Source organism: Temnothorax nylanderi, unplaced genomic scaffold (assembly GCF_030848795.1).
Source record: "Temnothorax nylanderi isolate EJ_2023f unplaced genomic scaffold, tnyl_v1.0 TNYL_tig0050_pilon, whole genome shotgun sequence".
In the NCBI taxonomy this organism is placed as follows: Eukaryota; Metazoa; Arthropoda; class Insecta; order Hymenoptera; family Formicidae; genus Temnothorax; species Temnothorax nylanderi.
The window spans coordinates 158,696-177,534 of NW_027249112.1; the positions used below are offsets into that span (position 1 = coordinate 158,696).

The 18,839-nt window shown below is 43.6% G+C and overlaps 1 protein-coding gene across 1 annotated transcript in view; it reads right to left on the reverse strand.

The window, feature by feature from the left end:
- Rrp46 (exosome complex component Rrp46) overlaps positions 1-18,839 on the reverse strand; it is an 88,043-nt gene that overhangs the window by 40,345 nt on the left and 28,859 nt on the right. Inside the window, exon 7 of the transcript XR_011718133.1 lies at positions 4,894-5,160. The gene's annotated coding sequence lies outside the window, so the exon portion shown is untranslated. The remainder of the gene's footprint in view (positions 1-4,893; positions 5,161-18,839) is intronic.

The window sequence follows — 18,839 nt, forward strand, 5'->3', positions numbered from 1 at the left end:
TAGATACGACGACGACGGACGCGAAAGGGTAGCATGGGGGTAGGTGGATGGTGATCGCGAGAGCCGTCCAATGACACGCCGGAAATATTTGGCAGCTGATGGCGAGTAGTTGAGGGGAGAGGCAGAGTCGGTACCTCCGGCTGGTAATTAAAAATGTCTCTCGACCCCTTCCGCCCGGCCCCCCTCTCCCCCTTCCCCTGCCTATTTCATCGCCACATTCGCCACCCTTCGATGTCCCTCGTGCGTCGCGGTGTCGCCACGAGGCTGTCTAACAGGAATGCATTGCGAGGGACTAATGAAAAACCTCATCGGCGTGTGTGACGCTAATGAGAAAGACTGCCAGCGAGCTCGACAGTGGCGATTGAAATTCGCGAAGAAACGCCGGCGTGGATGTATATCGGCTGGTAGACGAGCTGGTTTTCACGGCGGACAGTTTTTATGGAATGACGAGCCCGTCATGTGGCTCCCACACTCCCTCCCTCTATTTTCTCCCCCTTTTTTTTTATTATCTTCTGACAATGACCGCGAGAGATATATCGAGCTTCATGCGCCATTTAATAGGGAACAGTAGCCAGGAGTCAGTCGTTGAAAAAAAAGCATGTTACGTCGTCAGCGCGAGCTCCGTCAGAGATCTTTTGCTTTTAGCCTTCGTTAATGCAGTCTATTTCATCCACCGGGACCGCGTCGTCAATATATTTCTTTAACGATCTCGTGACAGTGACAACGAAATGCGTCATGACGCGCCAAGTAATTACATTTCGCTATTATATCGTTACTCATCGATGAGCGGTCAAAGGTCACGCTGCAGCTGAAAATCTACATCGAATTTATGTATGCGCGATAATTGTCAGTCATATTGCACCAAACGAAGGTATATCCCTTCTTATTTTAAAAAAGATATTACGCGTATATCACGAAATAAATAGATTTTTACAACAAAATCTTTACGTATGCATGCATCAACTTTTGTTTAGTGATTAAAAGTGCCGTTTAAGCCCTACGTGATAGCTTTAAAGGCCACGCATCGAAGAATAGAGCGTGTCAATGTTAAGCTCGGAGTGGACATCGGTTCGGAACATAAATTCTAGAGAGCCCGTGTTAGAGAGACGGGCGCTCCGGTGGAGAACCCTAGAGCGGCCGTCGAGGGTTAATGCGACAAGAACCCGCAGCTTCCCGATACGCAGCGGAGCGATGCAGCTCGCAAGTAACTTGTAACCGGGCACATCGGACCACATATACGGCAGCGTGAATGATGCGGAGGCGGTAGTGACGTCATTAGCAATTCCGATCTCGTCGGGCGGAAATTATGTCCAGTACGCCGCGAGTCGCTCTCAATATCCTCCCCCTACCCGCGGCACCACCCTCCCCGTTTCCACGTGTACGAGCGCGCACGCATATATACCACGCATACATGTGCAAAGTGTGCGGGCGTACGCGGCCACGTACACACGTGCACGCGTGAGATTCCTTCGCTTCCGGTTTCCGGTACGGGAACGGCTTTGCCGTGATTGGCTCGGCCGAGCGCGAGCAAACTGAGCCGAAGGCAGCCCTCGGACCCCGATATCGGTGCCCCGATATAGAATGACTGTCATTCCGCGTCCTGCTCGCGGAATACCGAGACAGTGTCCCGCGATAATTAGATAGACATGTCGTACCGATCGTGCGATTTTCCTTCGCCCGACAAACGAAGCCGTGGAAATATCTCTTCGCCCGATTGTGTTTTATAGATCGCGTTTGCGATCATCACTTTATAGAGAATCCAAATTGTCTGTTGTTATATAATAAAGTGACCAGAGAGAGATAATATTAATTATAATTGTAATTTCTAATGGCATTAATTAAGATTATCTTTTAATTGGTCAAAACAGAAGAGTCGTTAAAATATTTTAGCGACGTATTATTGTACACATGTCTCGAACAGTAAGAAATTTTTTGCACATTTCTGTTTCAACCTGCGCGAAATATCCATGAAAGTATGTTAACACGCTGAATATATCTGTGCGTGTTTTTTTGGACACGAGACGCAGTTTATATATCAACTTCCATCGATACGGACGGCAGAACTGTCGAGCTGTCGATCCCTTATATCGCGAATCTACGTTCCCGCGGGAGAGACTCGGGATTTCGCCTTCTCTCCTCTCTCCGTGTCCTACGATTTTAGAACGGCAGATATATATTATATTCGGCATTTTCAGTTTTTCGCTTAGAAATATCCTTCTTCCCCGGGGTCCAATGCGATAACTCATTCCTCTCCGCCTGAAGTTACACTGCTTTTCTGCCAACATGTATCACCGCGCGATGAATCAAGCGGGAGGAGCAACGGTGGTAATTCTAAATATCGCGAATACTTCGATGGAAGCTCAGAATCGCGCGCGTTATTTTCCACGATATGTGCCGTGCACGCGTTCTCATTAGCGAAAAAACGTTCGCGCGCACTCAATTAACAACCTGTCGACCTTCTCGAACGTTACGACCACGAAATGTTTTCTTACGACGACAGTTCCACCAGTTTACACGTGGATCGCGTGTGTAAACAAGAAGCGCGAAGTAGGTCGTCGTTAAAGATGTTTCGGTACGATGATCTTTGCCGGATAAGAATTCCAAGTTTTAACGAAGCTCTATCCCTTCTCTCTCTCTCCGTCGAAGCTTGTTTGTGTAGGCTCTCGCACGAACGATTCGGGTTTTCGCACCTTGCACGGCCAGGTTATTTCCGGTAGTGACGTAAGAAACGGACAAGGGAATGAGACGAAGGGAATAGCAAGGGGAGGGAGGTGGGGAACGACAAGCGGGATGCCGAGCTCGTACAGACCTCGATGCTAATTTTCACGCGGCTCGAGCATTAATTCTAATTAAATATGTGCGCGCGAGGGGCCGCGGTGAGATAAGCGGGACGAAAGGCAATTTGTACGGAGACGCCGGTCGGTTTCCAAGATAAAAAATAAAAAGACGGAAGGAGAGGAAGAAAAAAGTTTCGAGAGGAATATCCCCGGCCTCTCGGGCCTCAGTCGGCTTCACCCTCGCCTCGCGCGTCTCGCCTCGCTCCAGGCTGATATCCAAGTGAGATGTTTAATCATTCGGTAGATTGAATCCGCGGGTCTCCACTCGACGGTGAATATCTTAGCATGCGATGTTTCTCAAGTCGGACGTCGTCCCGACGCTCGATAACGCCGATCTCTCTTTTCGCGCGCCCGCGCACGCGGCGTGCGATAACAAATCGGATACCGTTCCTTCATATTTATTCGTAAATGCTGTCGCGATATCGTCAACTACAAAACGCACTTAAAAATATTCCCGACGGGTAGCTTCGTCGCCCATCAATTTCTTATGGCAGCGACATTGAGCCTTGACGAAATTTGGTAGAGATGATCGCCACTCGAGTAACGCAAATCCGTCCGTGCACCTCGTCGACAAATAAGTCACAGACATTCGGCGTTACCTAGCTTATTAATTGCAAACGTACCTCTGCAGAGATGAATATGTACATAGGCGTCAGTCTATAGCCAATCAATCAATCTTTAAGGTAAATGTACTAATGCCTGGACATACCCATGTCCTGGACATTTTTATCATTTTAGTCCTTAAATAAGTTATAACGCAAATTAAAATCAAAGAATCAAAGATAAAAATGTTTTTCTTGTATTACATTTTTATCTTTGATTTTAATTCGCATTATACTTATTTAAGAACTAAAATGATAAAGTCCAGACATGGACTTGGTTTACAGTGTAACTTAACACACCCGTATCTTCCATTGACGTCAGTCTATATTAATATTAATAGCAATCTTCCGCCGGGAAACTATTTCGTTTTCCCAAACGGTGCATCGAATGTAACGGCTGTTTACCGGGACGAGGCGTCGGGCAAGAACTGAAAATATATATCGGTGGGCGTATGTGTGGAGTGTGGCGGCAGTTGGTTCACGGTCGGTAGATCGGGAGAGCATTGAGTTACAACTTAGCTTGTACAGCCACCGAAGCCCGCCGTCGCTCTACCAGCGACGAACGGCAGTAACAGCAGCCGCCGCCGTCGTTACGCTGCAAGATTCTATTCGCAGATTGCTGACTGGTTCGCTCTTATTCTCCTGGCCGTTGCGTGTACCTTCGACTTTTCGTGCTTCCCCTTTTCGTTCGTTCGTTCGATTTCAGAAAAATCCCGACCGCGACTAAACGATCGGCTGTTTCGCGTGGGCAAATCCTATTTCTTTTCCAGATTATTTACGATATAATTCTATGTATATATGTAGAATACCGGTGTACGAACAGAATCGCTAATAATCTTGAGCAGATAACGCGAGTGTTCTTCACAGCAATAACGGGATCGCAACGATATTGCGATAATTTGACATTCTTTAGATATACATCACATGTAGATATTCGATGCGGATTTTTACATTTCAGACTGTAATTATTGTTCTTTATAAAATTCAATTTTTCTGAAGAAAATATAAAACTCTAATAGTTTACGAGTTACAAACTGTAGAAAAAGAAGCTTTTCCTGTGGCTTAAGCTTTAAAACTGTCAATAGATAAAGCATATTCTTTATTGTTTTTAAAGGAAAGCTTTACTTAAATAAATATTTAATTTAGTGCTTAATTAGAATAATGTTCAGTATCAGAAAGAGAAGGAGATTGATGGATATTGAAGAATTATGACAAAGATATTCAAACACTTCTATGTTCTCGCTAATGCAAACTTAATCGCAATTATGCGTTTAGGTAGGACTACTTTGCGCTACATATTAGAGGGAGAATTAACCAATTTTTTCCCTCGATAACAGTGATTTTCTAAATATCAATCATTCCGCAATTCACGTTCTACAAGCCCCAGGCGAGAAAGTAGATTGACCCGAGGAGTTAATTTAGCGAGCTGTCGCGAATCACGGCGTTTCCCTTACCTTTTACTTTTTATTCTTCTGGTACGTCGAACCGGCTGCGTTTCCCGCGATAAGATCTCGAAGCTCTTTCTCTGGAGAGATCGAGTTGCAGGAGGTCGTGGAACCGAATGCGTCGAGGTGCACCGACAACGCGCAAATCCCGCTCGCGTCCTTTCGTATTGCAAGCAACGATGACGTCCGGAACCGCTGCGATTTTCAATGGAGGTTTCTACTCAATTTTCCAGTTCGCGAACAGTTGATCGAACGTTGATTAATCGAGTGTTAAACCTAAAAGACATAAAGAAGAAATATTAAAGGACAAGACTTATAATATCACAATTTCGACAGATTTAATTTTAACCGAGATTTTAACTAATTTTCGAGATAATATTATGTTTTTTCAATGATAATTTAGAATAAGTATAAATTGTTATGAATATCTGATAGATAACGATGCGCTAATTTAAAATACAATAGGCAAGATTGCTTATACATATGCATATCCTTTTTTTATATTATCGATGGTATTTCTATATTTATAGCAGAGTGCACATATCATTATGCACAAACGTAGTATATGTCCTCGTGCATGCGTGCCATTGGAATCGTATCGCAGCTTAGGCTTCGCCAATTATCATTTAAATGTATTCGCGTTTAGTTGGCTGCAGGCGAGAGACGCGCCAGCCAGCGGCTTCAGAACTTCGAAGAAGGAACGGAAACCGAGGTCGCCTGCGGAGGAGTCCCTCTTCTTGGTCTCATTGGAGAAAAGATTTCGCTTCTCGCTCTTCCCTCGCATGCCGTCTCCCGGTATCTTTCTCATTCGGTCGACATCGTTACGCTGACTTATGAAGACCGTGGAATACGATTCTTATGCGGCCCTCGCTGCCTCTTATTTCATCACTTTGCCTCGCGGGCGACTTTCGTTGCTCGTTCGTACGACGCATGCGTTTATTTGGTGAAACTGCGTACGATGTAGTAATATCGCGGATTTGTCAGATACGAAATATATGTGTATGCCGCGAATCTGCCGAACGTTAAATTCAGAATCGCAGAATGTTAATGCGAGCCTTCTCGTTCTGTACATTTTTTTTAATCTGATATAATTTATTGCAAACATCCTAGCAGGTATTATGTAAAATAATAAGTTGCAACATTATTGTGATATCACATGGACTCTTGGAATTATTTATAAAAAAAAATAAAGAACCCTATTCTTTAGTCGACTGCAGTCGCTACCGTAAATTCAAAGCATCTCATCCCGCGCTTTATAATGTGCCGTTTTATAATGAGGTGCACGCACCTCTCGAATGTCTAGCGACTATTTGGTATTTGTTTCTCGTCAGAACTTTGCATGCGACCATGTATGTCCGACCGTCTCGCAGTATATGCAAATGCAAAAGTATGTGGGAAGTCTGCAACGTTCTTATAGATACCGTGATTATTTGATTCGAGAAGTCAATTTAGAAAAATTTCCTTCCTCCGTTAAATTGAAGATCATTCTACGCGAAATGACGTTCGAAATCTTCATTATTTACGTTAGATATTTCACGGAGATAGGACTTGTCTTAATCAGCAATATAAATTAAATATGCCTGTAATTAGTTAGATTTTTCAAAGCAATAAGAGTGAAATTGTCGAATAGCGCGATATTCACAACCGCCCCGGATCCTACACGATTTATCGCGCGTTAAGTACCCTCGTAACCCGTTTGCGGTTATAGCAAACGACGACGTCGCGCAGGATTTACGACGATTAATTCAGGTATGCCAAGTCGGTTTCCTGATCGCGTTGATGGCACCTTCGGGGCGCGGTTGCCACGGGTGGCATGGGAAAATCGGGGCCAACTTCAATATTTGACCGTCCGGGAATCCGGGCCGGGTCTTATCGCGGCACCGTAAGCGCGCGGAAACCGCACGGGAGCCGCGCGCGTCGCGCGACGCGCGGGCGAAACGACCCGTGCGTCCTCGCTCCTTGCTGACTACCGAGATTTACAATGAATTTCCGGTAGGTACGACCTGGAAGGAAGTTTGCTCGCGCCAGACCTGGCTACCGGCTACGGTACACAAACGTTATCGCCGACGTATCGCGCATTCGGATCGCAAACAGCCCTTCCGCCAATGCGAAGACACCGCCTTGAGACCGTCTTGACAATGTTACCGCACGCAATAGAAAGACTACAGTTGTGGCGAAGCAACGCGCTTGCTTGGGAAAAATATAATACGTGTTCTATGTCGTCCAGTCTTAATGCCAATAATTTACGATTTTTATGATAAACTGTTTACTGATGCTTCAAGAGAGTTACCGTTTGCAAGAAATTTATCTATGCGGATAAGACGGCAGAAAGATTCTCGGCAAGTCACACAGTATAGAAGAAAATATACACGAAAGCCCGTTAACTATTTCGTTACGATAGTTAATAGTTGCCGCTGCAAGTAGTAAAATAAATAGCAAATTGCGCCAGTAACATTTTACGAGATAAACTTTGTAGCGTATCAGAGTATCGTGTAATACGATTCTTCACACGACACGACGTACGCGTAATCTTCGCTCATGCGGTCTCGCGAGGCTGTTCGCGACTTGAAGAAATGTCGTGAGAGGTCAACTAAAATGTCAGTCGGTAGGTAGTATCATTGCGCTCGTACGTAGACCGTTATGTTTATTGCAAACGAGCATCGTCGATAACGCCGTCACTGATGATTTTACAATTTTATTATGCGTGGTAGCGATACTTTACCCAGTTTCTTTTATTCTTGTCCTTGCGCGGCACGGCTTTTTTTTCCTTGGCGAGATTTTTTTCTCCACGCTTACGTAAAGAGACAGAAATATATTCGCGATTATATTATCGCGACACTCAGCTCTATCGACGTCGTCCTCGTCGCCATTTCGGCTGCACGATGCCAGGGAAAGTGAGACGCCGACGAGTTACCGGATAAGTGAATTATTACCGTGGAAATAAAGTAACGACTTCAGGAAACAAATCGATCTATCACTGTCGAATAGCTTAAGATCAGCGTTCGCGCCACGAGTATTTCTTTCTCCAAAACGAGTTAACTCTGGCCGATACGTGAAAACGTAAAAGTATCAGAAGTATTAAACAGTATTGGCAAAGTTCATTTTTTTTTTATATAACCATTGCTCTAAATAATACATATACAATATATTCTTAGGACACATTAATGTACAATAATTCACTCGCGCGTAGTATTATGAGGAATCGCGACAGAAACTAGACGGGCGACGGGACACGTCGTAAACCGAAGAAACGACCTCGCGAGGAGTTGCCCCAGTGTGCGCCGTTTCATCCCCTCGCATGCACAACCATTCGAAAACGAACGGATCGAGTCGAAACAAAAATTACCGTTTAGCTCCATCGCGCGCGAGCTCCGACGAGGAGGCGCGGGAAGTAAGAACGCGTGTCGTCTGCCGACGGAGCGAGCGACGTCTCGAGCTTTTACGAGTCATAAAGGCAGTCGTGCTTCTCGACGGCCCGCTTCCGACGGCTACGTCGACGACCCTCTTCTTCCCATTCTTTCCCTCCCTGCTCAGCCGACTCGCGACCTTACTGTTAGCCGGACTAACTGATATATAATAATGCCACTTTTATTGTACAATAACCCTTAAACGCGGCGCTAAAATGGCTCTTTATGGCATCAAAAATGAAATAGCCCGGTGCGTGTGCCGCGGGCAACGCGGAAAAAGGGAGAGACGGCCGGAAGGCAACGCGGACAGGTGCGCCAGCAATATTCTCCCCCCCCTTCTGCCGCCTCTCTTCCCTTCTGTCCTGCGATCATCTCTCCCGAGGGTCAGCTACGCAGCATCATGAAGCGAAAGGAGCATCTTGCTACATCTTACGGAGGAACAAGGAACCGTAGAGTTCTCGTATTCATCGGCTCACCCGTTATCCACGATGCCATTTTTGCCACGAGCGCACAATTTATGCGATAGCTTCGTTAATACGTAATGAATATTAATTATTTGCCAACGACGACGACGACGACGACAGCGGCGGCGGCGGCGGCGGCGGCGGCGGCGGCGGCAGCCGCGGGCGGGGTGCAACCCCCGGTATATTGTAATTTGTAATCTGCCTGAGCAAAAGTGCGTATCCACGGCGACTGGCCACGGGTGCGTGCTCTTTGCATCGATATGAAGTATCGCTTCGTTATACGCCGCGTAATAAACTGGCGTGCGGAAGGCCGATAGTGGCAATGAAAAATTTTCGAGCGAGAGGAAAGGGCGCACGAGGAGAGAACGAAAACCCGCTCGATATGCTCTTAGATGCGATAATATTTCTTGCGCTGTCGTATAGACATCGCGAAACGAATGCGTTTTGAAATTATTTACTTTAAGCCATTTCGAAAATATACGTTAAAAATATATACTGCTACTCTTTTTTTGTCTCTCTTCTCGACTTCTCAATGTGACAATCGGTAATAATCGCGATCTTTACTTTCCATTTCCAGATTTCTCATAACAGTTGAAAAAATACCGCACAAAAAAATTTGGTTATTTTATCAGTTAAAACTTAAGAGTTGGATGAATTGGCGTATGGATGAATCAGTAATGCAGACTCTTCTTTTTGCGTTCTTCCTGTTGCACGCGGTTCGTCTCCCTGAAGGCAGAAACGCGCGGCGCAAATAATTAAAAATCAAGAAGGCGTAGAACGCCCAAGTCCCATTCTTGATGTAGACAGCCGGTTCCAACAATTAAATCGTTAGTAGCTATTAGGACGAGACGCGTCTTCACGGTCCCTATCGTCTTTGGCTGTTCATCTCCACTCCAGCCCGGCTCCGATCGTCGCCCGCCCTTCTCTTTTGCTTTGGATGCCTTGGAACACCCTCATGATGCAGATGACGTATTCCGAATCATGGGCGTCGAAACCGATCTGTATCCAAAGGAGAAATTTATGATGAAAAGGCGAATTAATTTGAAAGTCACGAGAAAGCCACGAATTCAGAATTTAATCAAGCGATTATTCAGAAAAATCGAGATGGATATTCTAAACAAAAATTTTAAGACAATTTTGAGATTTCTATATATTAAATTGCACTAAAGAAAGTATGTTAAATATCATTGGTTCAAAATCGTTAATAATATAAGAACACTAGAATCATTATTGAGAGATAACAATGCTAGACAGAATAATCGAAGTTTGTGTGTTTTTGATAATTTTATTGTAACTTTGTATATAAATTCACAGATTTCTCAGTACGTAAATTTTAACACTTCTGAAGAATCGCTTGGCAAACTCGCGGCGCCAATGCGCGCGCTTCTTAATACTAATCATCAAACTGTGCGAACGGAAGACACAGAAGATGCGGAAAAAAGATGGAGGAAGAAGAACAAGAAGAAGAGGATTAAGAAGATCAAGAGGAGGTAGAAAATGGATATAGAGGAGGAGGGAAGAGCAACAACAACGGCAGCGCAGACCAGCAGTTGGTGCACGGCTGTATTTTAATTATACCACAGGCTGCGAGAACCTCGTCCAATCTCGTTGTTTCTCTCTTTCTCTTTTCCTCTCTTTTGCTCGAGCCGCGGCGCACCACCGAAATGCGAAGAAATAAAAACAGGCGGAGAACAGACGGGACGGCCCACCGCTTCAGCCCTCTGAACCGTGTCCGTTGGCTTCAGCATCGGTTCGCTCAAACTCCTGATCGTTTCTCTCTTCGTTCCTCCCTGCCTTCGTTTCTTCTCTCCATCGTGTTTTCTGCTAGTTTTCTCTTACTTCGATTCACTTCCTCCGCGAGAGACCGTCTAGTTTTATACTCGACATTTAGTCAGCTTGCTTTTATAATTGATGTACTTCGACTCCTTGCTCTCTGACTGTTAGATTACGAAATATTCTACCGCAAAATGTAATATATTCCACTTTTGCGATTATTCTTAAGAAAATTGTCCTGAAAATATTGCGTGTTCTCAAAATTCATAATGAGTACCGTGAAGCATATTAAGTTCTAATATACTCTGTTAATTATCTACATAGTTGTCATTTAATATCAAAACCCGTTACTATTACGCTTCTGTCTAGGTATTGCCTTTACTCATATTATTATCCATTTAACAATATCCATAAACAGTCTAAATTTTTAATTATATATTTAATGAATATTAACTTGAGAAAGACAGAGAGATCTAATAAAGATATAGACATACATATCACTCATATTTGTGTTAGTAAGTTTATATCAGCAATTGCATGTTTCAGCTACTATTCTGTACACGATAGAATGTAGTGCAGTCACTGCGTTATCCTGGTCGATCGTCACTCGTATGAAACAATTAGACGCGGAGATTGAATGGTGGAATCTACGGTATAACACCGCAATGGCTCGTCGTCTATTTCCACAGCAGTAAAGCGTACAGTCTCCATTAGCACCGATTAGCTTCTTCTATGCCCAAATTTGTCCCGCCTGTCACTTTCGGTCTCGCCATTCACGAAACTACATCAGAGTAGCTTGTCACGACCATCCTCTTGCGGATGTCGAATATTTCGCGATAATTCAAGGAAACAATTTCATTTCCGCCCACGTTGACTGATTCTTCACATCCGCTTCGGAAATTTTTGGGTCATATGACAAACCGTATGCGTATTCGATAAAGTAATTTTGTCGGTGTTATAATCTCAATACCTGTTCTTAACGCAATGAAACATCGTTTTTACACGAAATATGATAATTCGCCAAATTTCATTACCTCTAATTATTCCTTATTATAGCAATTAAGAGTCAACGACAACGCATATACTGATACAGAGAGAGATTATTATACATATCGATATCGAAACACGTGATTATTTAATCAGGTTGATTATCTAATTATAAATTTATATCGCATCTCTCATTAACGTGTGAGGAACGTCTTCAAATAATTGGGCCGCCACGTATACTTCGTATCGCTGCTACATGTATCACGCGATTTTAATAACCGTATACTTCGGCACGCACATCTTCTGACTTCCATCGCGTATCCCATAATTATTAAATTACAACACGTGTAACGTTACCACCGCAAACGATGAACGAATAAGGCGAAAAACACGGGGAACTGCATAATAAAACAAGCTTCGCTAAGTCTTGCTTCAAAAAACATATTTTGATATTTAGACAATAGAGGTAAAATATAAAATCCTTCATACTTAAAATGCTCATATAAATAAGCAAGTTAATCCTTGTATCAAATGGTAAATTGATTTACGTTTGAGATCGTTATACATAAATAAACGTACATGTGCAAATATTAATTATTAGTTTTAATGTTCTATCTGGGAATAGAACGACTTCAAGTTTTTTCCTCGGTTTGATACTACATCGTCGTAACATTCAGAAGCGAAAGGTGTTACACGACATACCTGATCCGTTCGATCTCGATTACATACCGTTCTACACGACCCAGGCGTGATTTATCGTTTTGTCATGGCGCAGTTTGATACCGCGCGATCGAAATCTGGACTGGGGATATCCTCACTCCTCACTCCTTGCCTATATCCACCTTTAGGCATTCACGAAAGAGGGATAAATCTTCGCCGTGAGTTATAGCACGGCGCGTAAGTACGTGTGCGCGCATAAACGTACTCGATGTGCACGCTTGTACCGAGCGCGTCCGTGTTGTGCGGCGCGGATATTATTTCACATAGTCCCCGCGAGTGATGCGCTCATTATTATTCGTTTTAACATCGAATCGCGTCATGTTTAGTGCCTAATTTGGCGTCGCATGCGCCCCTGTATCCCACGACCGTCTGTTTCTACTTTCATAGACAGTTCTATCCGCGTTGCGACGCTTTAATCCGCGGAACGAGCTCATTTTGGATAAACTCCTCGTTTAAGTGAAACTCCAACTCTCGAATGGGTCTCTCAAGTCCTTATCCCCTGTTCTGTACCGTTAACCCGAGGCATACGCTGTTTCAAGGACGAGATCGATGAAAAATGATTACCGCGTTTAAATCAAAACGTTATGATTAATAGCCCGCTTTTTTTTATCAACTTTATTCGGTGTAATTTATTTTACGAGACGAGCTAAATAAGTGAATTCTTTAGAAATGGAAATTTAACTTTCTAAACTTGGGATGCAAGTGCCAAACAATCTTATTGACAAATTGTACATATAAAATATGTATGTGCTTTCAAAATATGAAATTGTCATTTCCTTGAGACATAGGTACGTTATAAGAAATGGGATAATGAAAATGAAACGGTAAATGCAGATAACGCACATCCAATAATTTTCCGGCTGCTTTCTGATTTGAAGTTGTCGCGTGTCCGTTTAGAGAACCTTTTCAGGATGTCACTGTCGCACGTCGTCGGGCTCTCCTTACAACATTCCTACGGCGCGGTCGACATCAATCTCGTCATTAGTCTTCCCGTTCCTCCAATCCACCCCCGCCCCGGACTGTCTTGCTAGACTCACGGTAAAGTTATTGATAATTTGTCATACAGTCTCCAACCGCGAGCGAGCCATCCTTCATCCATTTTGACCGCGAGCAAACCGTTATACGTAATCCGCATCATCACACAGACTGGCGCACTTTTTAGTCACTCGTCGTTGAACGGAAGATCAATCGATTGTTTACGCTCGTTTTTTTGCTGACACTAAGATATGTAAAATTATTCGTAGAAAAAAAAGGAAAGGGCTGTCGTACGCATTGTACCTAGTAGATGAAGCTATCAAATATTCATAGTCCACACAAAAGTATGAACACATCGATAATATACTTTTATTGTTGCATAATGACTATGTATTTCTTCACAAAATGATAATTCCTGTAATTACGGTGCGTTTATTGTGCGTCTGCGTCTCTAATTAAATCTCCCTAATATAGAAATTTTCAAGAACAATGCCCTTTATTTGCTGCCTGTTAATTAGCGATATTGACCATTTTTCGGTGAAAAGCTTTCGGATCGAGGATACCAGAGAAAAGAGAGAAAAGGAACAGCAGGCGAACGAACGAACGCGAGAAGGCCTCGGAAACGCCCTCTCCGCCCTGAGACGCCTCCTGTCCGTCAAGCCGTCATCCCCCTTCTTCTCATTCTATTTCCCGCCGCGACCCCGACGACTTTCGTTTCGCTTCCCTTTTTGCTTCCCAAAGCAACCACCTACCTGTACATAATTATAATCGACGAAACACCCCGATGTGAGATATCCCTTGGCCGCCGCCGCCGTTCTTTGCTACGATCGTGTTTCTAAATGCAACCGAATCGTATGTAATTACGGGGAACGAGAAAGCGGAACAAGTCTCCGAAATCGTAACCATGCATAAACCCTTCAGATGGAAATCTGCGAATTTGGAGAAGACTTCTTTTAAACGAAGTCTTATAGTATCTTGGATAATCATCAATTTGAAAGATATGTTATGATCATTTACATTCAATTTCTTAATAAATTACGAAGAAAAATTATCTACTAAAAAAATATATGTAATTGTATGTAGTGGAAATTGCGTAGACGTCTAAGATCGATCATTTAAACAGTGCGTGGCGAAAGCCAGAGGACGCTTTATCAATAATATAATTGTTACCGATTCTCTCACCTCTTTCTAGAGGCATCGCGGTCTTTTGCCGGCAGAAAATTTGTTCTGTCACGTGAACTTCCATTATCGCGATTAAACTCTCGAAACGTTCGTGGCCGATAGTAAAGCTGCAATTTTGTGGCGCACAGCTGGGATCTGTTCACCGACCGACTGCTCGTGCCAGCGTCAGCTTTCTCTCTCTGCCGCGCGCTTCGCCTTTTCTCTCGTTCTCTAACTCTTAATACCTAGGTGTGGAAATGACTTGTGGGATCGGATGGTAGCGCGGAATGGCAGAAAAGTGGTACTTTCAAACCGATACCCTAAATCACGAAATCGAAGGAGGGCTCGCAGGATGCATTCGACCTGTCAGTTCAGCGAAACAGTTTTCTTCCTCTTTTTTTTCGAGCACTCGCCCGTCCATCTGTTCCGAACTGAAGACCATAAAAAGAGATTCGCGGTCAATCGATTATGCATAACTCAATTTTTGTGATATATATTTCGGTACATATATTTATTACAATTATTTAAGCTTAGAATTTAGACTTCCGCGAGGAATAGATTTAAAAACCAATACCGAGGGTAGAAATCAGTCAGATATTTTAGGAAAGACTGGTTTCGCCGACAATTGAAATGTCACAAATCTAGACTCGAAAGCGACGCAAAACGTTCGATGACCGGAACAGTTTCTTTATTATTTTTATTTTTATTAGTATCTGTAGTTTACTAGTATTATTAGAAACGGCATATCTTTTCCTTTAGGTCTTTGAGTGACAAATGTTTACGACAAATGTGTGAAGCGATGTCGATTGTTACGAATCAGAATAAAACTAAAAATGATTATTGAGAATCGTGTAATGCAATTAGGATCAACTGACGCGTACGGACATCGCGTTGTTAATGACGTTGCAGTTAAGTCGTCTACAAATAGGCGTATCGACAAGACAGTCCGAATGTAAATGTAGTGATACACGCACATCCCAGTACATCGAAACGTCGGAATTTGGATGAGCCAAATAAAATTATTGCACGGCGAAATTATACTTTGATACACCCAGCAGATGCGACGTGATTGATTATAAACAGATGGATATGGTTCGCGTAACATGACATTTCCGTCCTCGATTGTCAATACGCTTGCGCGAGTATTTGCTCGTAGGATATGACAGCTTTATTTAAAGATGTGACGAAAATGAGTGTCCACGCAATATCCTGTTCATATAGACAAATTTAATAATACCGCAAGCAAAACCTGCAAAGCAGTGCTGAATATTAGATGCGTTATAAGTAACAGCATCCTTTTTGCCTTCTACCCTTTCTATTCTTGAAATCTATCTTGAAATATATAACAAAATTTAGAAATTATTCGTATCTCAAGTCTACTGATTCAATCATCAGAAAAGAGTTTCGAATAGAATGTTGAATGTTAATATAAACGTGCTTAATTGTACAAATATTTGTTTGTAAGTAACACTATATTAAAAGAATTGTATTTCTTACGAAATCAAAATTCTTATAAAATATTAGATTAAATCAATAACGTTTCAATAACGATTGATGTACATAAACGTGACTAAGAATTTCGGAAAATCTACTACGACTGTGACGTGGCAAAAACGACGGGTAACGATCTGTATCCCGCGCGTATGATCGCATCGTCTCCGTGGAGAACGTTGGAGAAAAAAGAGAGCATCGAGAGAGGGATCGGTTTCTTTCCGACGCGGGGTAGCGTATGATCAGGTCGCTCGATGGTCGGCGGGGTGATCAAAGATCTCGAGCTGCGTCCTTACAAACTAGAAAAGGAGCAAAAATGCAAGGAGAGGAGGAAAAGGATACAAAGGATACGTGCTCTTACTCACTCTTCTCTCTCTCTCTCTCTCTCTCTCTCTCTCTCTCTCTCTCTCTCTCTCTCTCTCTCTCTCTCTCTCTCTCTCTCTCTCTCTCTCTCTCTCTCTCTCTCTCTCTCTCTCTCTCTCTCTCTCTCTCTCTCTCTCTCTCTCTCTCTCTCTCTCTCTCTCTCTCTCTCTCTCTCTCCCTCCCTCTCGCTTATATTCTCTCGGTTCAGTAAGAGAAGATCAGAAGAGAAAACGAGAGAGGAGGAGAAAAAGAGAGAAAGCGGACGATCTAGTCGGAGGGTGAGGCGACAACCCGTGACCAATCTGACACTAAATCAACTGACGTGCGCTTGACTGCACGGGCGCACAAACGCGCGCCGATGCATACGAGCACTCGCGCGCGCGCGCGCGCTCTCGATCCAAAGCTACTCACTTGTAATATGTATAACATTATGTATGCGATGCTCTTTCCTCTCGAATATTCTCGCTGGCGGAACCTGTACGTGGACCCGCTAAATAAATTGGCTCGCGCTGCCTCAGGAGACGAAGATTCGCCTATCGCCGAAAGAAAGAGAGAAAGACAGAATGAGAGAGAGAGAGAGAGAGAGAGAGAGAGAGAGAGAGAGAGAGAGAGAGAGAGAAGGAAAGAAAAGAAACGAAGCCTCCCGCGGAATGCAACGAGCGAAAAATTCATTCCCGCGTGATTACTCGACGTAATTGCCGCGCGACGATGAAGTTAGGGGATGACTAAAGTTGCAAAACGCAAATAATTCACTCATAATCCGCCTCGCAGTTTTTCAGACTTACAAGTCGTACATTTGTTACTCGATCAGTTTCGTCATCTTCCGAATATCCCGGATAAAATCGCGGAGCATGCGACTAATAAAGCAGTATGTATACAAATGTTCACGAGTCGCCGGGATAAGCAGTAAGACGTGCCCGTTTTATTATTCATCCCGCGATTGCACGCTCACGATATGCGCGGAATATTGCTTGAAGCTTAAACGCGCCTTAGCGACAGATCCTCCCGATTAACAATCTACTGTTACATTTATTGTCGATCATCTATATTATAGAGACGTATCACTGATAAAGTTGAAATAAAAAATCGATACATGTTCCGGAATAAGATATTTAAGATCGATGTGAGAGTTTGTTGAGCTCACATGTCTAACAAAGTTATATGATTAATGACACAGCATTTACCGTTGTTCGTGTAACACAAAAATTCATATTCAACTTCACGTGTTAAATTATTCATTCTCTTTTACAAAAATCACATATGAAAACACACCATATATATTACGCACATGATTTTTTAACAAGCGCCAAACTTGCGAATCTCTCTCTCTCTCTCTCTTTCACTCTCTTTCTCGTGTTGGTTGGTGTTTTCGCTTTCTCGGCAGGTTTCGTCTGCGTGGTTGCAGTGGCACGATTTTATCTACAAATTCCGTAACTCGATAAACAACGTTGGAGGATGTCGCGGTGGACCCTGTCTATTTCTTCCCTTTGAGACTCGAGCCTCGGAAGCGCCGCGTCTCGTAAAGATCCCTCTTTATTGCCTCCCTTCTCGTTTCCAGTCTACTTTTATAATTTCCTTTTTGAAAAATCCAGCGTAAAATAGTGCCGCGCCGCGCCTCTCCCGTTCTCTCTTTCTCTCTCCTCTCTTAACCCTTTTTTCCCATTTTTCACTTTCTTCATTTCTCGCTCCCCCGATCCGCATTGCCATTCGCTGCTCCGGCGTGCAAAAGGATGAGAAGCGAAAAGAAACAGCCATTATGCTGCTCCTCATTCGGATTCGGTATTCCATTGAGAAACCTCGGGCGGGAAGGCAACAATATTGTATGTATATTAAGGAACCGCGATTCGTGAGCATTATATATAGAAATCGTTGGGACGCTGATCCAAATTTACCGCGATCAATATACAGTGCCGCGTATCGGTCCACGTAGACTGCGTCAAAGACGGGAAAAGAAAAAAAATCCGCGTGCGATTTCACATCCGCACAGCTTTGTCGTTAATCCAGATCTACCGCGATATTATCGTACGCGCCGATTTTGCCAATTTTAAATACCCGCCTTCCCGTGCTGCTCGCAGCATCGAGTTAACGAGCTGAACGAGCAAGGATTAACGACGGTTTCGAGATAAATCTCGCTCGATCGTTTAATATAAACGCTTCCGCTTAGGATTTCGGATTTTCCCCCGAGGAATCTCATTGAGTGTGACTCTCCGGACGCCTCGTTTCTGTCACGTCTTATACCCTCCGCGCTATACGGGCCGGGTCGTTGATCCAATTCGCAATCGCGATACACGGCGCGTGTCTAAATCTGCATAGTCATCGGCGACGTGAATTCACTCGCATTATGCATTAACTATGCAAATGCCAGTCAACCGTAACAAGCAAGGAACCGCGCGGTGTATCCTGACACACTTCCTGCCGGTAGGTACCTCGTCTGGAAATATCCACCCGTTCCATCCGCGCAACGCAGAGGCACGCTCGGAAATAAACCAGCTCTCGTAATTTTCTCGACGACGCGACGCGGCGCGTTGTAGAATTTCGATGAAATTAAAGAGGACAGAATTTCTAATTTCGAGATAACCGTAGCGCGAACAGCGGCAGCGAAAAAGGAGCCCAT